We start from the raw sequence: 8,051 nt of genomic DNA, 5'->3' as shown, positions 1-8,051 counted from the left end.
GGCATTTACGTCATTAAATTGATACCTCAGCATCAAGCTTGTGTCCTGCAGCAGTGGTCCAGTGGTAAAGTGTATATAAGTGATGCGTATTCTTGGAGTTGCGAGTTCAAACCCGGATTAAGCTATATATATATACAACATGTTTTGTTTTGGTTGTTTGTTTTTGTATAAAGCCTCACACAATATCTATATTAAGCGAGTTTGTTTTAAACATGACATACATATTAATTCATTTTACCAGGCCTTATTCCACACAACTCCGTGAATTTCCCGTGGAGCCAGCCATTCAAACAAAAACAAACGAAACAAAACAAAACAAAACAAAAAACATTATTGCCAACAGCATTTGGTGTTCCCAGGCGGTCACCCATCCAAGTACTAACCAAACCCAACGTTGCTTAACTTCGCTGATCGGACGAGAAGCGGTGTTCTCAACGTGGTATGGCCGTTGGCATGAGACTGCCTACACATTGTGGCTAATAACCAACTCTTTTAAGTCATCGCGGCAGGATACGGACCTGCTTGTGGTGTCTTAATGGTAATTGTATCCTAACATATTTTTGTCTCCTTGGCATGGATATTTAACATCGTTTATTCAGTCTTGGGTTTATGTTCTTTCGCCATTTACAGACATTTTACATCTACCTACTTCCTCAGCCTGCCCTGCCAATTTCTAATGAATTTGTGGATTTTCTTTTGTAATACAAACATGTGTGTGCTCATCTGCTCTTCAGTTTTTATGATATTTGTCTCATCTGTCCTGCTTTATGATACTTTTACAAAGAACATGAACAAATGCTTCTATTTTAGAGAAGATATGGGATCCAGGTTTCGGAGCCGTAAAACCAACCGTCGTGATTGGTGGACGAGTTGCCAGGTTGCAGCTTCTGTACCGTGCCGGCACATAAATAGGTTCGGCTCAAGCGGCGGCAGCATCATTCCCCCGTGACTGTCTGAGCGTCTCTCATCACCTTGGTTATCTCATCATCATCATGGTAGAAGCAAAGCCTACCAAGAAGGCTGCGGCTGCTGCTGCTGTGGTGGCCACCACCAGGAAACCTCGCGTCCAGGTTGCTCACCCGAAAACTAGTCAAATGGTTCTAGCCGCGGTCGCAGCACTCAAAGACCGTAAGGGCTCGTCTCTACAAGCAATCAAGAAGTACGTTGTTGCCAACAACAAAGTCGAGGCTGCCAAGATCGCCATTTACATCCGAAGATTTCTCAAGAAAGCAGTGGCTGACGGCATTCTTGTTCAGACCAAGGGAAGTGGAGCTAGTGGATCATTCAAGCTGGCCGTAGCAGAGAAGAGGGCCGTTCTAACTCCCAAGAAAGCCACCACAACCAAGAAACCATCTACAGCAGCAAAGAAGGCCGTGGTAACTCCCAAGAAAGCCGCCACAAGCAACAAACCACCTACAGCCTTGAAAAAGAAGCAGCAGCAGCAGCAGCTTGTTGTTGGGAACAAAAAGCCCAAAATAAAGAGAGCTTCAAAATCTCCCAAACCACCCAAGGCAAAGAAAGCTGTCAAGAAAACAACAAAGGCAAAATAAACGACGACATGCAAGCAGCATGAATACACATGACAATAAACATCCAGGCCTCCCCCCTCAGTGGAGGGGCCTCATATGATTCCAAAAAGAGTTTAGTTTTGTAGACAAATAAATCATTACTTTTGGGGTAGATTTACTCTGTATATTATATATATATATATATATATATATATATATATATATATATATATATATATATATATATATATATATATATATATATATATATATATACACATGGGTGAGGTGATATGGTACCAAAGTTTTGGGTAAGGTGATTGACATTTACACAAGATAAAACACGAACCAATGGGAATAAAAACATAAGAATGGAAGTAACTGCAGAAGGCCTATTGGCCCATAACACAAGCACTTCCTCTTGATGCTTCTATATTGGTTCGGAGTCTTGAAGCTATAATATATATATATATATATATATATATATATATATATATATATATATATATATATATATATATATATATATATATATATATATGCACACAAAACTAAATAGTCTTGTTAGACAAATTGCCCCTATTAGAGGCAAGTTGACTAACAAGCCGAATGACTGCAATTGTTTTGAATTTGAGTTAAATCTAACATAGAAATGTAATCAAACCTAACCTAACCTATGCTAACCCAAGCTAAGCTAACCTAACCTAACCTAAGCTAACCCAAGCTAAGCTAACCTAACCTAACCTAACCTAACCTAACCTAACCTAAGCTAAGCTAACCTAACCTAACCTAACCCAGCAATTCATGATCTTAATATAATACTGTTAATTGGATAAACCAATTTGGAAAGAAATGTTCGAAAATAACAAAATTAACTGTGCTTGTTAGGAAAATTGGGCCTTGCATACTTGTCCCAATAGTGTGGTTCTCGCTTTTAGGTACGACATAAACGTATACCTAAGTTGAGAGAGAAAAAGATTCGCACTCAAACATGCATATCGATTGCCAGTCCTGAATTCTGGGTAGATATTCGTGTCCTCCCTTTTCATTTACCATCATTTGGATACTATCAAAACAGCTCTGAGAAGGATAAAATGAATAAAACGGGTAGCTCACTCATGTAAAAAGGAAGAGTTGGGAAAGATCTCTCTCTCTCTCTCTCTCTCTCTCTCTCTCTCTCTCCCCCTCACCCCCCCCCCCCACCAATGATCCTGCTCTGCTAGTATATAACGTAACAAACCTTCCCCCCCCCCCCCCTCCCTCCCCAATCAGAGTCCCTTTAAGCATGCGAGGATAAAAAATAGATTTCATAAGACCCAATGTGCTAGCTGATATCAAAACAATTTATGTTATCGTCTATTAAGCCCTTCAGTAAAAAAAGTATAGGGACCTAATTAGGTCCCGTTTTGAGGTGGTGGTGGGTGGAATCGATGGATTAGCCAAGCTCTTATCCGCCGAATCCGTAGAGGGTACGACCCTGGCGCTTCAGAGCGTACACCACGTCCATAGCAGTGACGGTCTTCCTCTTGGCGTGTTCCGTGTAGGTTACAGCATCACGGATGACGTTCTCGAGGAACACCTTCAGGACGCCACGGGTCTCTTCGTAGATGAGACCCGAAATACGCTTCACGCCGCCACGACGAGCTAAGCGACGAATAGCGGGCTTGGTGATGCCCTGGATGTTGTCACGTAGCACCTTACGATGACGCTTGGCGCCACCCTTTCCGAGTCCCTTGCCTCCCTTGCCGCGTCCAGTCATGGTGTTGAAGTTGTGTGAATCGAATTGACGAATGCCCGCACGATTTCCCGACTATATCCCATCAAGCGGACGTACTAGTAGCATTGCAACTCCTGCCTGCCCTTACTTTACGCTTGTGGTCGAGTAGACACGGCTTTCTCACAACGCTTTCAAAACTGCAGTTGCCTACTCGTCTGTTTCACGTCCCTGTGAAATGACTTTTGCACAAATCCAAAAAATAGAGCAAAATCAGCGATAATAGTGATTGAGGTGAGCCGCCTGTTGGCTGCAGCCAGAGGAAGGAGGGGAGGGGCAACGGGGTGACGTAGGCGAGTCGAGCAGCCAATGGCGCTCGAGCAAGCGCCTCGAGACGGCGTATATAAGCAAAAATTTTTCGGCGCCGGCCATCACAAACCACAGTTGTTCACCATGGCTCGCACCAAGCAGACTGCTCGCAAGTCCACGGGAGGCAAGGCTCCTCGTAAGCAGCTGGCCACCAAGGCAGCACGCAAGTCTGCTCCTGCCACAGGGGGTGTGAAGAAGCCTCACCGTTACAGGCCCGGAACGGTCGCCCTGCGTGAGATCCGTCGTTACCAGAAGAGCACCGAGTTGCTCATCAGGAAACTTCCCTTCCAGCGTCTGGTGCGCGAGATTGCCCAGGACTTCAAGACCGATCTTCGCTTCCAGTCGTCTGCCGTCATGGCTTTACAGGAGGCATCCGAGGCTTACCTGGTCGGTCTCTTCGAGGACACTAACCTCTGTGCCATCCACGCCAAGCGTGTCACCATCATGCCAAAGGACATTCAGCTTGCTCGCCGTATCCGTGGAGAGCGTGCATAAGCTAAATCGACCACCCTAGTATACACCAAACTCGGCCCTTCTCAGGGCCAAAATATCCTTCTAAGGAGATTTCAGACATTCCTAGCATCAGTCATATGAATTAACCTTCATCTACACATATAATAAATAAATAAATAAATAAACAAATACACTAATTTAGGTGTCATACATACACGTGATATCAATAAATCAAGTCATTTGTAGTACAACCTGTTCTCTTACAAACAAAACGCCGTCGCTTTTCGCTCTTATGCACTGTCAAGGATCACCCACCCCCCCCCCCCCCCCAAAATAAAAATTGTCATACTGTACTAGAAATAAAAGCAGCTTGTATAAGTGACATACTGTCCAGTCCTGTTTTATTCTGTTTTCGGTCCTCTGGCTTAATCTGTTAAGTTAGGAGATGACATTTTAAATTAACCGTTTTCTTGACATTTTCAAACCTAAGAGGGTGGCCTGCATAGTAATCCTAATGTGGAACATAACAATGAATCTCTAATCTCTAGAAAAAAAAAAAGATACCGAGTGCTTATATGTGTTGAGAGAGAGAGAGAGAGAGAGAGAGAGAGAGAGAGAGAGAGAGAGAGAGAGAGAGAGAGAGAGAGAGAGAGAGAGAGAGAGAGAGAGAGAGAGACACAGACAGACAGACAGACAGACAAGACAGAGACAGACAAGACAGAGACAGACAGACAGACAGACAGACAGAGACTGAGAGAGAGAAACACACACAGACAGTTTCATAAATATTCTCATTTTATAGCTATTTGCTTTCAGTGACAGAGGTTTTTGTTATAATAGTATTGGTGTCTAACACTCACAATCTCTTTAGAAATTAAAGTGTGGCTCCAATGGAGCCGAGTTTGTTGGTTTGAGGCCAAGCCACCACCACAGGGCAGTAAGTAAGCCGTTTACTTGGAGGAGGTGTACTTGGTGACGGCCTTAGTGCCCTCAGAGACGGCGTGCTTGGCCAGTTCTCCGGGCAACAGGAGCCTTACAGCCGTCTGGATCTCCCGACTGGTAATGGTGGAACGCTTGTTGTAGTGGGCCAGGCGAGAAGCCTCGGCGGCGATGCGCTCGAAGATGTCGTTCACGAACGAGTTCATGATCGACATGGCTTTGGAAGAGATACCAGTGTCGGGGTGGACCTGCTTCAGCACTTTGTAGATGTAGATGCTGTAGCTCTCCTTCCTCCTGCGCTTCTTTTTCTTATCGCCCTTGGCAATGGCCTTCTGGGCCTTTCCGGCCTTCTTGGCAGCCTTTCCAGATGCCTTGGGTGGCATGATGATGCTCGTGCTGGCTGGCGTTGCGATACAATAATGAACTTTTGCGCGAGGCGAGCTTTCCTTTTATATCCCGCTCGCGACTCAGCTCAGAGCGGGTCGCGTGGCGGAGCGCGCTGATTGGTCAGTGGCGGGCTCCCTTGATCCTGAGCGGGGTATATAACACGAAGCTCGATCTGCGGGGCGGCATAAAACACCACAAACCCACAACAGCAGCAGCAATGTCAGGACGCGGCAAGGGAGGCAAAGTGAAGGGCAAGTCAAAGTCTCGCTCCAGCAGGGCCGGACTTCAGTTCCCCGTGGGCAGAATTCACCGTCTGCTGCGTAAGGGCAACTACGCCGAACGCGTCGGTGCTGGCGCTCCTGTCTACCTGGCAGCCGTCATGGAATACCTCGCTGCCGAAGTTCTGGAGCTCGCCGGTAATGCCGCACGTGACAACAAGAAGACCCGTATCATCCCACGTCACTTGCAGTTGGCCATCCGCAACGACGAAGAACTCAACAAACTTCTGTCTGGCGTAACCATTGCACAGGGAGGTGTTCTTCCAAACATTCAGGCAGTTCTTTTGCCAAAGAAGACAGAGAAGAAGTAAGCACTTCTGCCACCCACCACGACAAATACCATAACCAGGCTCCATCCGGAGCCACACACACTTTAATAGAGAGATTCAAGTAGACAATCAACTTTCAAACATTAATAATAACATTTATATTGATTTCATTTGGAATGTGTACATAACAAACAAACAAAACAAAATTATAGGGGATATTCAGCATCACTTGGAATATTAACCAATCATATAAATCCAATATATATTTTATATTTTACTTTAAGCGAGGAATTCATATTATATTAATTTTTAATCATACAAATGAACAAAAGCAATTCTTCACTAGACGTAATGAATGAATAAATGATCAAGGTTTTAATGTGTTTCATGAATTATATATATATATATATATATATATATATATATATATATATATATATATATATATATATATATATATATATATATATATATATATATAATATAATATAATATATTATAATACTTGTGAACCAGAATATGTTTGAGCAGCAGCGATCGTGCCTGCCATTGGCCGAAGTGCAACAATTCAAATAATTTAAAGGGCCTGCTCGGGTATATAAGAGAGGCTGGGAGACTGGGGCCGGTGGTGGGTGATGGGTGATGAGTGATGGTGTGGTGTGGTATGGTGTTGTTAAGAGTTGATTTACGGCCAGCCAGCCAGCTGCAGCCAAGGCAGGGCAGGGCAGGCAAGGCAAGGCAAGGCAAGGCAAGGCAAGGCAAGGCAATAACAGGACAGGACAGGCAAGGCAAGGCAAGGCAAGGCAAGGCAAGCAGGCGGGCGGGCGGGCGGGCGGCGGGCGGGCAGGCAGGCAGGCAGGCAGCCAGCCAGCCAGCCAGCCAGCCAGCCAGCCAGCCAGCCAGCCAGCCAGCCAGCCAGCCAGCCAGCCAGCCAGCAGCCAGCCAGGCAGGCAGGCAGGCAGGCAGGCAGGCAGGCAGGCAGGCAGCCAGCCAGCCAGCCAGCCAGCCAGCCAGCCAGCCACTCCCACTTTGTATTTATATGCATTCAATTTATATTCAAACATTATATATGTTAAGGGCCTAGTTTTAGTGTTTATTTTAAAAATGACAAACATCGAGTCGTTTTACCAGTCCTTTAGCGTTAACGGTGATGCATTTTAAAACTGAACAGAAATCACCTTTTCTGGATATATCAAATATCGAATCCGCTTAATGTGCCTACAATTCAATCATTCAAAAAATACATAATTTACATCATGCCTTTTCATAGAACAGACAATAAGATTTGAGACAATAAGAACTTTACTTTTATAACTAAAGTTGCACAATTATACCAACTCTATGGTGGCTGGGTGGTAAGGTGTGTGGCTGGTATTTTGGAAGTCGCGAGTTCAAACGACCCAATGGGAATAATACTTTTTTTTTTTTGCCATACAATCTTCCTAATACTATTATGTAGGTTTGTGTGTGTGTTTTTTTTTCATTCTTTGGTTTTATAGATGACATACATATTGACTCCTTTTACCGGTCCTTAATTAGGCTCTGGGGAAGCAATGGTGGTGGTGGTGGTGGTGCATTTAAAACTAAACCAAAAATCACCAGTTCTGGACGCGTCAAATATCATATCCGCTTAATGTGTCTACAACCTAATTACTTAAAACTACACTATTTAATTCATTCATATCATGTGCATATTGGTCATTATGCTCATACAACCGACATCAAAATTTATTTTCATTATTAGAATCATACATTTCATCAAGTAATACAGATACAAAGAGATTTTCTTTCTGAGAAGACCGTTAGTATTGGCTTGCAGGCAGGCAGGCAGGCAGGCATTTGAGGGTTATTATTTCGCCTGTTGATTGGGGGGAGGGTTGATGTGTTAGGGGGTTTTCGGTTAGATGTGGTGGTGGTGATTGGTGGTGATTGGTGGTGATTGGTGGTGATTGGTGGTGGTGGTGGTGGTGGTAGTAGGTGGGAGTTGGGGGGGGGGGGGAGGGAAGGGGAGGGGAATGATGGTCTGTGGATTCGTTCTCCGTACCCTTTACATATAAGCAAAAATATGCCTTCTTGTGGGTATAGAAACATTAACACAAATTATATCAGTAACTGATATTGTAGCCTTTTAAAC

The 8,051-nt window shown here is 44.3% G+C and overlaps 1 non-coding gene across 1 annotated transcript; it reads right to left on the bottom strand.

Moving 5' to 3' along the window:
* Positions 1-334: 334 nt before the first annotated feature.
* LOC138362491 (5S ribosomal RNA) lies at positions 335-453 on the bottom strand. Its single transcript, XR_011227713.1, has one exon. It is a non-coding gene; the product is annotated as a 5S ribosomal RNA (ribosomal RNA).
* Between the last annotated feature and the right edge of the window lie 7,598 nt (positions 454-8,051).

The sequence above is a fragment of the Procambarus clarkii genome, unplaced genomic scaffold, assembly GCF_040958095.1.
Source record: "Procambarus clarkii isolate CNS0578487 unplaced genomic scaffold, FALCON_Pclarkii_2.0 HiC_scaffold_1893, whole genome shotgun sequence".
In the NCBI taxonomy this organism is placed as follows: domain Eukaryota; kingdom Metazoa; phylum Arthropoda; class Malacostraca; order Decapoda; family Cambaridae; genus Procambarus; species Procambarus clarkii.
The sequence above is the reverse complement of the archived record's forward strand: the minus strand, read 5'-3'. Positions and strand labels throughout refer to the sequence as shown.